Raw genomic sequence first — 14,246 nt, forward strand, 5'->3', positions numbered from 1 at the left:
TCTAAAGGGTCACTCCTTCATGTAGCTGAATGAAGTCCTGAGATCTGTTCACACACCCGTCTCTGCCTCCTCCCATTGCTTCCTCCATTCCTTCCTCAGAACCAGACAATGCTACTCCAGACCCCAGTGAAACTGCATGGAACAGAACAAAGCCCTGTCCTCAAGATGCTCACAGTCCTATGTGGAGACAGACTAGAAACCAACCCACTGTTCTGATCCAGGTGTGGGTTCTCAGTGCTGTGAACTGGCCTGCAGCAGGGCCTCCTACCTGACACTGGTCCCTGGTCTCATCTTACCCTGCCACCCTTCCCACCCCAAAAGTATGCAAAAGTAACCAATCCCCTCTCCGCTCAACCCCCTCCTCAGATTAGATGCCAGGTACTCTGTGTGGAATTCAAGACTCTTCCAGGAGGAACCTCACCCAGTGCTCAGCCATGGGCCCTGAGGCCTGGATCCCTGCAAGTTTGGTCAGGTTCTTAAGTGGGTGTCCTCACTGAATGAAGGCGTCTGAGGAGCCAGGTAGGTAGCTCCTGTCTCTGGGTTCTAGAGGGCGTCGATCTAAGGCCTTCTCCTTTCCACGGGGAAAAGGTCTGGGAATGGGAAGGCAACCAAAAACAAAAGTGGGAGGTGAATGGAGTATCTAGGGTAGCCTGACGCTAACAAGGATCATCAGGTTAAAAGTTGAAGTTTGCCCCTGAAGGACAGAAAATGGAGCTTCGGGTCTCTGGCCATCAGGACCCTTTTCCAGATCCCCTTGGAGCAGGAGAGCACATTGGAGAAATGGGGAGGGAGGTGCAAGGTCTAGCCTGGGGCACACAGTCTCCAGAACACAGGGTAGGTCTTGGCCCCTGCCAGGCTGGGGCCAACTTTGAAGTCCAAGGTGTCCTGACCTGGGAACCATAAAGTCCTGGGCACGCTAATTGTCCTCCCTCTGTTTCCAGATAAAAGGCAGCTTTCCTGTGTAGCCCTTACAGGCCACTCCTTCTGGTCTCAGCTTAAATGCCACCTCCTCTGGGTGGCCTCCCTGGCCAGCCTGTCAGCCCGGAACCGGATCCTAGGGTGTTCCCCAAGGTGTCATCTTCTCTGTTCCTTCCTCTTTCAGATCTTATGGGGAAGGATCTCTCCCTCTCCCCCTTCCCTTCCCCAGCCCTCCTGTCTTTCTCTTTCCCTCCCTCTCCTACCCTCCCCTTTCTTCCTATCCTGTCCTCCTCCTCTCTCCCTCCTCCTCTCTCCACTGGATGGCTTTGGAACACAGGGCCTTTGCTCTGGCTAAGCAAGTTCCCTCTGCTTCCTTGCTTCCTTTCAGGCCTGAGATCTCACAAGTCTTCTCCCTCCCCTGCCCTTTTCTTTCCCTCTCCCTCTGGAGGGAGGGTCTTTCTTACAGGAGGATTTGCAAGTCTGGACTGAAGCCTTAAATTGAGCAGTGGGACTAAAATCCTAGCGTGGAAGCCTTGTGTCAGGAGAAAGCTGAAAGGGTACAATTTCCAAGGCCAATAGGCCCAGCCCGGGTGCAGTGCGGACTATTGTCATCAAGCCTCTGCTAGGAGCTGGGCTGGGCACTACTCAGCCTCTTAGTGCTTTAACCAGTACTAATGAGTGTGTCTTGCAGAGGAAGGAGAGGACAGGGTGCTAGTGTCCAAGGAGAAGGCCGGGCAGCATGAGCCCTGGGCTGGGGAGGAGGGAAGACAGTGCAGATCTTGCTGAAGGCCCGGAGTGAGCACCCAGCATTGCAAACCAGATCCCTGTCTCCTCCTTGTCTGTGGAGCAGAGTTAGGAGTTATCAGTAGGTGCTTGGAGTGTAGATGTGGAGCAACAGCCTCAATCTCAAGTGGTTCTCATCCTTCCTAAGGCTTCCACCCTTTAATAAGGTTCCTCATGTTGTGATGCCCCCAACCATGAAACTTTTTGTTGCTACTCCATAACTGTAATTTTACCACTGTTATGAATCATAATGTAAATATCTGTGTTTTCCCAAAGGGTCTCATTCCATATGTCAAGAACCACTGCAAGTGAGAAGAAATTAAGTTGTGCCCAAGGCGATGGGTGTGAGCTTGTGTGTATGTGTGTGTGTGTGTGTGTGTGTGTGTGTGTGTGTGTGTGTTAGGGTGTTACTATGTAGCCCTGCTGGCCTTGAATGCCTGCCTCAGCTCCCAAGTGCTGGAATTACAGGAAATACAGCATCATGCCTGGGTAAGTCACCTATTTCCAGCCTGTGTCTTTGGGAAAGTGAGTTGAGCTTCCTGAGCCTCTGTTTTCCCATCTGTAAAAAATGGGGCTGTCTGGGCCTCCCAGCCAGACTTTAGATTCATGTGGAAATTGCTTAAAAACAAGAAACCACCACTGTCTCTGGCTTGAGCAACACTGAGCAGCCAAGAGCTTTTTGCCCATGATTACTGCAGGAGCTCCCACCCATGAAAATGAACAGACTCACAGCAGACAGTCCAGGCCCGAGCTGCCCCGTGTGATCTTCACAGCTGTCCTGCAGGAACATATTGCTGTCACCCTCCCTCTTTGTTGAAACACAGAGAGGTTAAGCAGCTGGCCCAAGACCACAATGGAGGTGGGGAATGGAGTTTGACACTGGATCTTAGTCAAGGCAGCTGCAACTCATGACCAGTCTCCTTGGACACTGTATTCGTTCTCAAAAGTAAGAGCCCAGTTGGATGACCCAGCAGCTGCAAGCTGGTTGCGCTATAGTGGAGATCTTCAAATTATGAGAATACTTAGCCCAGAAATAAGTTGTGTCCAGTAAGGAACAATGTGAGAATCAGCACACTAGAACTAGAACTGAGCTCAGAGTCCTGAGGACCAGTGCACCAAGCCTGGCTGGGCCACTAAACCGCATGCCCTTACCCTCCCTGGGTCTCCAAACAGAACCAAAACCATTGCCCACTTTGTGCCAGGAATTGTGTGAGGTTTCTCATGCATCATGATGCGCCTTGCACTTGGATGATCACCTTCACTTGAGAACAGAAAATCTGAGGATCAGAAATGAGAAGTTCCTCACAAGAGGAACAGTCATTTCCCAGTCCTGCTGAAGGAGCTGTGTGCAGCTCTCATGGAGGGGTGGGGGAAGGCAGGGCCAGGCTGCTCTCTTTCACAGCCATGAATAGTTAAAAGGCAATTACAATGCTAATTTGCAGCACTAAAGGGCAGCAGGAGCTGGGCTGGGACACTGGGACAACCCCACTCCCCTAGGCCATGGCTGAGACAGAGTACACAGACTAGATCCTCAGGCCCTGAAAGAAGCAACCCCTGCTCATTCAGGAGGCTCTTCTCTGACAGGCTTCTGTGAATGTGGCCTGTGGCTTTTTTTTTAAACTCCTGTGTCTCAGTTTCCTTGTCTGTAAAATGGGGTGATATAGTAGCCATGCCAGATTTGAAGGACAGTGCCTGAAGCTAAAGGAGGAAGATCACAAATTCAAGGCCATCCTGGCTCAATAGTTTTGGGCTATGTAGTGAAAGCTGTCTCAAACACCCAAAACAAAAAACAAAAAACGAAAAACAAACAAACAAAAAAAGGTGTAAAACAACAAAGGACTCCGTGCCCATAAAGGCTTCAGCAAGATGCTTGATGTACAGGAAGTGTCAGTCAGGCCAGCACAGAGACAGTGCAGGCACTGGCCGGGTTGCATGGCATGTCCCGCTACTGTATACATAGTCAAGCAATTAGGGAACAGATAGGAACAGCTGACAGGTTAGGATTGAGACAATAGGGTGTGTGTGCTGCTGGCTGAGAGGGGGGACTTTAAGGAAGAAGACTGTCAAGCTCAGAAGTGAGACTACACTAGGTGTGGTGCACACCTTTAATCCCAACACTTGGGAGGCAGAGGTGGGTGGATCTCTGTGAGTTCAAGACCAGTCTGATCTGTAGAGTGAGTTCCAGGACAGCCAAGAAAAAAACAAAACAAAACAAAACAAAACAAAGAGGTGACCTTACATCTGCATTCACCAGAGAGGCTGGAGTGAGGATGAGGGACATTGCCTCTCACCACCTGTGTCCCATAGTCCATAAGGACACCGACAGGTGGAGGCTACTCATCACACTCACACTGGCAGTTAACGGTAAGCATCTTAGATTCAGGCTGAGTTGAGCCCCATGTGATATGTGATGTGATGCTTGTTCACAACATCAGCTCATAAGCAAGAGAACTGGCCATGAGTATGTCCTTGTGACAGGTGCTGTAGCCTTGAAGAATCCTTGAGTAAGTGACAGGACCAGAAATTAGCATCAGGTGAGACTATTTTGTACTGATATATTTTCTATAATTTGATAATTATTAATGTAACATTTTGTATAATACACAATATGTTATAAATATACAATATAGTTAATGTATAAATATTAAATTTATGTTTCTGTAATTTTGTAAATTATGTAAATATATTTTAATATATAATTTACATTTATATTAGCACCAGAAATGGCCTGAGGGAAAGGACAGCCTAGCTGGGTGTCTCCAGGAAAGAGGACTTGCAGTCAGGTGCTGAAAGTGCTCAAAAATTATTATTATTACTATCATTATTATTTTGTTTTTTGAGACAAAATTTCTCTTGTGTAGCCCTGGCATGCACCTTTAACTCCAGCACTCAGGAGACAGAGGCAGGCGGATCTCTGTGTGCTCGAGGCCAGTCTGGGCTACAGAATGAGTTCCAGGACAGCCAAGGCTACACAGAGAACCCTATCCAGAAAAACAAAAAGAGCAAAAAAGAATTATTGCTATTTTATAAAAGACAGGGTCTCATGTAGTCCATGCTGGCCTCAAACCAGCTATGTAGCCTACATTGGACTTGAATTCTTAACTGCCTCTACCTCCTAAGTGCCGCAATCAAAAGGTGTGTGTGTGTGTGTGTGTGTGTGTGTGTGTGTGTGTGTGTGTGTACCCAGTCTGTGCAGCGCTGGGGACTAAATCCAGGGCCTCATCCATATGGGGCAAGCACAGCTAAAGCTACATCAACAGCCCCAAACTAGTTTTTAAGGAGTTGGGAAGTGTGTTCTGTCCCCAGGGCTAGCTGAGGCTGCTCAGCTTGTGCCTGCTGACCTGCTCTCAGGCTGTCCCACCTCCCTGAACACATTCCTCAGGCCCATCACTCACTCCACCAGCAGACAGAAGACCCATTTCCACCCCAGCCTGGCAAGCGGGAGGGACCTCATGGAGGGTTATCAATGTGTTGGGGGTGGGGATTTTGTTTCCTGCAAAATGCATGGAGGCTGGGCTGCCCTAGGCCCATCTCCAGCAAATTCATTGATGGAGACTTGGAAAAAAAAAATACCGATTTTTTTTTTTTTTTTTGCACTGGAAACAGAGAGCAATCTGGGTTGCTATGCAACCAGAGCCTGTGCCCAGCAGATAACACCAGAGGAATTAACTGTCCTTGTCCTGCTCAGGCTCCAGAGGAGGGACTGATGCCAGTGGTTGGACCACAACCTCCCCCACCTGCCAACCTCTGGTTCCATTGTGGAGGGGGAACCTGGAACCAGGTCCCAATCCCTTTACAAAGAGTATCCAAGGGGGACCCCTTGCCTCCTGTTTTGGGGGGTCCCTGACTGCAGGGTGAAGAGGGGCCATCTGAGCTCATAGAGGCTGGATGACCCTGTTTGCTTTGATCTGCAAATGAGCTGTGAATTCAAAACAAACCTAGACTGGAAGGGAAGCTGTGTGAAGGCCCTGGCTGGTGACAGGCTGTTGAGGGGCTGGCTAGGGCCAGGAACAAGATGGGCAGAATGAGGCCATCTCCTGGGGCTGCAGAGAGGTCTGTGTGATCGCTGGCCCGCTCCTGCAACAGGCCTCCAGGCCCAAGGAGGAAGAGGACTGGGAGGAAGGGCAGGTCATCCTGGAGAAGACTGGCCTCCTGAAGCTACAGGGCCTTGGCATTCTGGGAAGACCACAGACTGTCAGATCCAGGGTCTGGAGAACTGAACGCAGTGTGTGAGGGACTTGGGGTCTATGGGTGAGACCTAGGGAGATGCAGCATACAAGCATGGGCTTCAGACTGAGCCTAGCAAGGGAGCTACTGCAGATAGCCCTGTGCTTTCTGTGAACACAGGCCATCAGGAGCCTGGACACCAGGAGCCTGGACACCAGGAGCCTGGACACCAGGAGCCTGGACACCAGGAACAGGACTCATCTTCCCAGGAACAAGGCCATTGCATCTACAGATGTGCATGTCCTAGCTTCTTCCTTCCTTCCTTCCTTCCTTCCTTCCTTCCTTCCTTCCTTCCTTCCTTCCTTCCTGTTTTCTTTCTTTCTTTCTTTCTTTCTTTCTTTCTTTCTTTCTTTCTTTCTTTCTTTCTTTCCCTGTGAGTCATAACCCTATCATGGGCAATGAAAGACTAAGAATGTCTTCCAATTTTTGGTCCAAAAAATGGTAAATGCATTTATTTTTCCACATTTGTATAATGTTGTTTTCTCTTAGTTCGGGCAAGACCTGGGTTCAAATACACTCAGAGCTGTGTGATCTTGGGCCAGTCACTTTGCCTCTCTGAACATCGGTCATTTGAGACTATTCCACAAACTTGTCATAAGGATGGAAAGGACTGTGTGCCAGGTTGAGCTCATGACAAACCTCCTTCGCTGTGGGTGAAAGCAGGTTGAACATTCTTGCTTTTGGTTCAGACTTGAGGGATAATTGGTGTACTTGGTAGATGGAAGCCATAGCTGCCGTCCTCTGCTGTCCTGGGCTTCTAAGTGCCAAAGGACTGCAGGATCTAAGCTGCTGCTCCCGGTGCCAGAGGATGCAGAGTGGAGATGAGGGAATCTCTGACCTGGGGGAGTTCCACAACATCAGAGGCCAAGTGCAGGGGCTGGCCTGCCTTCCCTCTAGGCCAGAAGCAGCCCCATCCCCACCTGCCCTCTATGTTTCTTCCTCTCCTTGCCCCACTTACTGAGCAAAAGTCTTGTTTCCATGTTACCATGGTTACCATTTAGTTGCGCACTCTCACACCAGGCTCCAACCTAACAGGCTTGGCAGGCATTATTAACTCATTTATTCCTAACAGCAGCCGAACTTGAACCTTATTTTTAACCCTTTGAGGTCATTTGAGAAACTTTATCTTGTGTAGACATCATTCCTGAACAGTAAAATCCACTTATTCTCACAACACAGTTCCAGGAGTTTGGACAAACAGCCATAGTCTATGTGATCATCTCTGGTCTAAGACACTTTCCTTATCCCAGAGAGCTCCCTGGTGCTCAGTCTGTTCATTCTCCCAGGTCCTCCACAGACCTTTCCTCCCACAGGCTGTCTGTCTGTCTGTCTGTCTGTCTCTGTCTTTCTCTGTCTTCTTCCCTCCCTCGCTCCCTCCCTTTCTTTTTTTGGAGAGCTAGAGGTGGAACCCAGGGTCTTGAACACACTAGGCAAATGCTTGAATCGCTGAGATATACCCCTGGCCTCTCTAGATGTGCTTTCTATCTTTCAGGTTAGTTTTGACTTAAAGTTATTTTATTTATCATTATTATTATTATTATTATTATTATTATTATTATTGGTGTGGGGGGGTATGTGTGGGGGGTGTGTGTGAGCCTGTAGGCCACTGCTTATGTATAGCAGTCAGAGGACAACTTTGTTGAGTCAGTTCTCTCCAGGAATTGAACTCGGGTCATCAGGCTTGTGCAGCAAGTGTCTTTCAAAGCTAAGACTTCTCACAGACCCCTCATTTGGACTTTTCTACATCATAAGAGCAGAATTGGTGTCTGATTCCGTCCTGCCTTCTCTTGCCTTGGGCTTGTTCCTTTTCAGAAGGATTATTTTTACATGATTACTGTACTCTAATTACACCTGCCCCTCCCCTTTAATTTCTGAGTTTTTGCTCTGGACTGATTTGTGAGCAGGGAAGCCTTTGGAGGAACTACAAGGGCCAGCACAGGGTCTTGGCCCTCTCTCCCCCAGAACTACGAAGACCCTTTCTGTTGAGTCCACAGCTGTGGTATTAGGAAAGGCCCACCTGATGCACACAGTTTCTCTCTCTTTGGAGACTTTACACACCAGGACCTGAGACCCAGCACCACCCAAGGCTCTGAACCACCACCAAGAGCCATGGGGCTTTCCCAGCCCTAGAACCGCAGGGCTCTCCAATCTCAGGCAAGCTTGGGATGGAAAGGCCTCTCTTGCCTTGCGCATAGGTGAAAAACCAGGAATTGAACCTTTAAGTGTAAAGTTTTATCTGGAGATCTGGCAACCGGAGGGGAGGGTGGGTCAACACCCCCAAAGACCTGTCTTCCACATCTTTAGCTAGCGGATTATATAAGGAGGGGGAAACAGTAGATCATTTTAAAGTTTAGTCTTGCCTCTCTGGTCAGATTCTCAGTCTTGACTGAGATTTACAGGGACTGTAAATGCCATGACTGCTGAGTCACACTTTATATTCCTCTTGAGGCAGGTGGGCCATTTTGATGCCATGTCAAGTATGTGCAGAAGGAGATTCTTCCTCCAGAATGAAGGGCAAGTGTGCTCCTGTGATAGAGAATATCCGGTATGCCTGACACTGGGCCCTTATCAGCCCCAGAGCTCAACTGAGGAGGCTGGTGACCTGCAAGTAGCCATAGTTGGAGCCCACCTGGCAACAGGAAGCAGGGTATATTAAACAAGAATCCTGATGAATTTAGGGGGCAATTTGGCCTCAACTGTGAGGTCTCTTATCTTTGCCCAGCAGGGTTACCATGGAGCTATAGACACAAAGAACAAGTGAGGACAAGCTAGGTCAAGGCCAAGTTCTGTAACTGGGGTTTTGGTGCCCTCTGTGGTGACCCAGACTTGTCTTCACTCTGGCCTCAGTCTCCTTCAGCCATGGGACATTCTCAGGTCCTGTTGATTCACTGCTTCAAGGGGTAGGTCACAGAGGGCCTGGCTGCCTGGTCCTTCTTAAAGTTAAGGTCTGACATCTGCTAACCTATAAGAATGTAAACACTAGCCTTATGGTAAGTTATGTGTAGAGAGGACCAGCCTCCAGCAGCACAGGGCTTGAAATGGAGCCTACAGAGTCTCGGTAGACCTTCTACCAACAGTCTTTCTGAAATGTGGTTAGGGTCTAACAGAAGTGAAGAGTGATTAAAAAAAAAACTGGCAAATGATTTATAAGAGAGTAAAGCCAGTCACTTGACTGGACCCACAGCAAGCCCAGATGAGTGAAGTGGCCTCAACCCTAGATGTTAACATCCTTCTTGAGGTTGGTCAGGGCTGTGCTTTCTCAGCAAGATAATCCTGGGCCACAGTGAGGTCTCCCATACTTGTGAGTCCCACTAGGAGTTCTGGAAACCAAGATCTAACTAGAGGCTTGCTGCAGAAAGCGTGGAAGGGGCAGGTGGAGTGACTGATGGGGCCGCATCTAACTTTCTCAGAGACGCTGGTCTGTTAGTCGGACTTCATTACCCAAACATTGCCAACAAGGGCACATGGGCTTGCTGGATTTTTAAAAAGGCTTTCTATGTGTCTGACCCAGAGGATGTGGCCAGGAGCTGTAAGCACCAGTGATTGGCCTCCTGAGCCAGCTGGTTATGGGAGACTCTCAGGAAGAGGGCAGCTTGTTGACTGTGGTGTCTGCCTTTTTGCAGGGCAAATGGTTGTTCTCTGCACAGGGACTTGGAGCTCATGACATCACCCACCTGGCTTCTGTCTGCATCCAGTTTTTAAGGCTGGACAATGTGGAGCTAGAGAGTTGGCTCAGCAGTTAAGAGCACTGACTACTCTTGTTGAAGACCAGGATTTATTTCCCAGCCCCTACATGGCAGCTTACAGCTGTCTGTAATTCCGTTTCAGGAGATCCATTGCCCTTTTTTTGGCCTCTATGGACACCACACACACACACATGATACACAGATGTACATGCAGGTAAAGCACCCATACACATAAAAATAAATAATTACTTTGAGACAGGATCTCATGATATAGCCCTGACTACAGGATCTCATTAGGTTGTCCAGTAACTCAGACCGGCCTGGAATTCATTGAAGGTACTGAGGATTACAGGCAGGCATCCCAATGTTCTCCTCTAAAGTTACCACACAGTGACAACTTGTTTAACTCAGCTTTTAAACTCTTCAACACAAACAATGAATTTTTGGTATATTTGCATTTATGATAAACTATGCTACAAGTTTCATTAAATATAATATTACTCAAGATTAAATTTTGTAGTTTTTAGTACTCAGAAACATACAGCTGTAGCTAACAAAGCACTATGTGTTTAAATGAAGACTCACTAAAGTAGAAAGCCATTAACTAATAAAATATAGTATTGATGTTGGGTATTAGAATTTTATTTTATTTATTTATTTTGGTGGGTGGGATTTAAGACAGGGTTTCTTTGTGTAGCCCTTGCTGTCCTGGAACTCATTATGTAGACCAGGCTGGCCTTGAACTCAGAGATCTGCCTGCTTCTGCCTCCAGAGTAATGGGATTAAAGGCATGTGCCACCACTGCCCAGTGAATATTAGAATTTTTGTCCTATACAAACAAACTCAGTGTTACTAATTAAATATTAAGTTACTTTTGATATTGCTTTCTGATAGGATTTTTTAAAACGTGTGTGTGTGTGTGTGTGTGTGTGTGTGTGTGTGTGTGTGTGTGTGTGTGTGCACGCATGTGCATTCACATGCATGCATGCCATGATACATATGACACATGGATGTCAGAACACAATTTTCCAGAGTTGGTTTTCTCCTTCTACGACGTGGGTCCCAGGGGTAGAACTCACGTCCTCAGGCTTGGCAGCAAGTGCCTTAAGGTTTTGGGACATCTTGTTGGCCCCAGTAGGTTTCAAAGGGACTATGTGACACACACCATAAATGTGATTCAATAAATGTGACACCATAGAATATCTTAAAATTTGAACTTTAATAAAAGTTGTTAATTAACTTTAAATATTAATTTAAAAAATATGGCCACAAACTGTAGGGTTTCATAGAGTGTCTGGCTTGGCTGTGCCAGGACTATGTGAACCCTAACATCTCTTAGGGTACCAAGTGGAGCAGGAGGAGGGGAACCCAAGGAAAGCAGCACAGAGCCTGGTATCTGGAGTGAGCAGAGCAAGAGAGAATATGAGCCACTCTCATGGGAGGGGAGACCAAGGCTGCTTCCCCAGGCCAGAGGACACAGCTTGCCAGGGGTATTGCTCAGGGCCTGGCTCACAACCAGGGTCATTTGCCATTTCTCCATCTTCTTATTTTGAGTTCTTTGAGGGTGCAAACAAGGTCCAAGGTAGGTGGCCATAAGGCATGGAGTTCTGTGCAAGGTGGAGGATCCAGAGGTGTGGAGGGATGGGGGTGAGGGGTGGGAGTGTTCGAGTGTGCTCGCACATGGTTGGCATATATTTTTCCATAAAGAAGAAAAATCTCAACGAGAGGGAAAATGGGGTCTCATTCATTTCCCCACCCCACCCTTGTAGCCCTGTTCATTTTTCTCTCACCCACCACCCCACTCTGTGACTCACTCCCACCTCTCCTCAGATCCATCAGGACCGATTGTTCTCTGGTCTCCTCAGTCCAAAGCTCTTGATGGATTTGGTAATTGGGGTAATTACGGTAATTTTACCTTAAAGACAGACAGCTGCGGATTCCCTATTGGGGAGCTCCTCCCTGGGCTTCCTGCCAGTGCTCAGGGACAATGGCAAGTGGCTCCCATTCCCCTCCCCCCAGAATACAAAGTGGCTGGGTAGGGGTGGGAGTAATGTAGTCAGCCCCTCTGGCAGCTCAGGGTGGGGGCTGGGACAGCACAGTGTCATTTTCTTCTCTACCACCCAGCGCTGGTTCTAGGGATCTGTCAAGCCCAACGCAATACCCCACCCCCACTCTGCCACCCTTTTCCCTTTCAGGCCTGAAAACCCAGACAGATAAACAAACCCCACTGTCCCTCATGCGTGGATGCCGTCTCTTAACGACGCCTAAAAGCTTCTCAGCACCCATCCTTGTGATCTCCAAGGATGAAGGACAAGAAAGAATGATGGATCTGGACTTTGAGTGTCATTTGCCCAAAGCCAGGTACCTGGAAGCACCTGCCAGGTTGGAGGAGTCATAGACCGCGCTGCTCTGCTCCCAGCGGCATCTTGAGGAACTGCATCCGAATTCATTGCCTGGAACACCAGAGACAGCCAGCTCTAGAGAAGGTGGCTTAGTGCTGTCTTCGGATTTTGAGTATAGAAGGCATCTCCGAGAGCAGAGGTGTCAACTAAGGCCACCAAGAATGTGTGAGATCCCCAGCTGGAGTGTTTGGTAGTTAGAACCCCACGCAGGTGCTTGGAGCAGACCAGCAGGGCAGGAACATTGGGGGGTTGTGGTTAGGGGGAGCTGGGGGCAGCCCTGGAGTAGGCTCAGAATTTCAAGTTGATGTTTTCCAAATCCTTCAGAAATGCATCTCCTCTGCCTTCCAGGCAGCTCACTGTTCTGTCACCACTCGGGATACTTCAGCCTGCAGTCTGTGTTAGGAACTGACCTCGCTGTGGTTGAGCTCTAAGCACACGGTTTCCCCCAGCTTTCGGGAGCCCTTCCACCTGTCTCCTGTTTACCCTCAAGTCTCACCTTAAACTCTACTGTGCTTAAGTGGCACGTCCCTGGAAACTCACTGTAAGCATTTCGACAGATCAGATGGGATGGATTATGGCACTTGGGAGTCACAGAATACTGAGTGTTACAGCTCAGATGGAAAGGTATTCTGGCACTCTGAAGTCGAGGGATACCACAGGTCACAGTAAGCATAGCAGTTTACAACCCTGCTTCAGGGAGAGGCTTCCCCAGTGTATCAGCTCTGCTCTGTCAGGAGAGGGTTTCCTGGCAAAGTTGTTACAGTTCGCTCCAGTCCCACAGGACTGAGTATAACAACTTCCTCCACCAAGGAAGGTTTCCCCAGCAAAAAGTGTTACAGCCCTGCTCTTCCCTGCTCCACCCAGGGTCATTTGTGCTCTGGCTAAAGAAGGTCTCACCCACACCTCATTACCTCATTCCAGAGCTTTATTGGGAAGGAAGAATCCAGGAGAGTGGCTGCCCTCTGCCAGGGTGGCAGAGAACAGCCGGGCAACCCAAATAGCCAGAAGCTGAACAGGCACAGGGATTATATAGGGCTTTTCAGGGGTGGAGTTTTTCCAAGGATATTTCCAGGGTGGGGATTGGTCAGATTTCAATCCCTGAGTTTAGGATGGCTAGATCTCCTGCTCAGGGTTTGGTTAGTTTTCTGCACGGGTTTATGGTCAGATTTGGCTCTGATTTCAGGACAAAGTGTGTTTCTTTCACTGGTCCTTTTTAGCCTTTCGGCTCTAGTTTTAGGACCAGGGTGCATTTCTTTCACTGGCTCTGATTCCAGGGACACTGGCTCTGGTTGCGGGGCCAAAGTGTGTTTCTTTGGCTCTACTCAGGATGTGTTTCTTTGGCTCTACTCAGGATGTGTTTCTTTGGCTGGCCTCTTTTCCCTACACACACCTCTCTGCAAGGGAAACTCCAGGCCTGTTCCAGGTCCCAGGCCCCATCAACTGAAGGACTCTGCCCCTACCTCCGTCTCCTTTGTCAACTGGAATCACACAGTAATTTGTGTGACGCCTCAAGTTTAGCATCTCTTCCTCTACTGGACTGTAGACTCAAGAGGAAATTCGGCCTCAATTTGGTATCCTGTAGCTGAGAAAGAATTCTGTTGCTGCATATTGGAGGTCATGTTACCGACGGGCCAGAGATGACCTCCTTCAGCACTGGGAAAGTGGGGTGGTGGCTTTAGAATTTGTCAGTTTGCCCTGTAGCCTCGTCTTCTACTGGGTCTCTCCCTCCTTGCACAACATAGGGCCCACACTTCCCGGACTGAGCCTCCCACCAAAGCTCCACCTCCTGTACTGGATAGCCAATCCCTGGTTCAACTGAAGGTTGAAAAGGAGAAAGGGAAAAGGAGAAAGCCTGACTGGAGGCAGAGTGGGAGATCTGGATAAGAAAGTTGTGGGCGTGGACTGAGGGGTCCCTCTACCACCCCCACCCCCACCCCACCCCCATAGCTCCTTCTATGTGCAGGTCTTTGTGATCAGCTGTCCCCATGGCTGGTCGCAGTTTGGATCTGTTCAAGTGTCACCTCTTTGGTAATGTCTCATTGACCTATTCCTCCACATCCTCTGGGAACCCATGATGCCTGTACACACCATTGGGGTGCTCTGTCCAAGGTCTTGTCTGTATTGGAAGTGGTCGGCTTGTCCGCACGTGGGTGGGGCTGGGGTTGAATAGAACAATACCCACCCCACCCCAACCTAGCTCTTACCGGGAACAGGACTCTGCAGTGTAAAC

The sequence above is a fragment of the Cricetulus griseus genome, chromosome 6 (genome assembly GCF_003668045.3).
Source record: "Cricetulus griseus strain 17A/GY chromosome 6, alternate assembly CriGri-PICRH-1.0, whole genome shotgun sequence".
In the NCBI taxonomy this organism is placed as follows: Eukaryota; Metazoa; Chordata; class Mammalia; order Rodentia; family Cricetidae; genus Cricetulus; species Cricetulus griseus.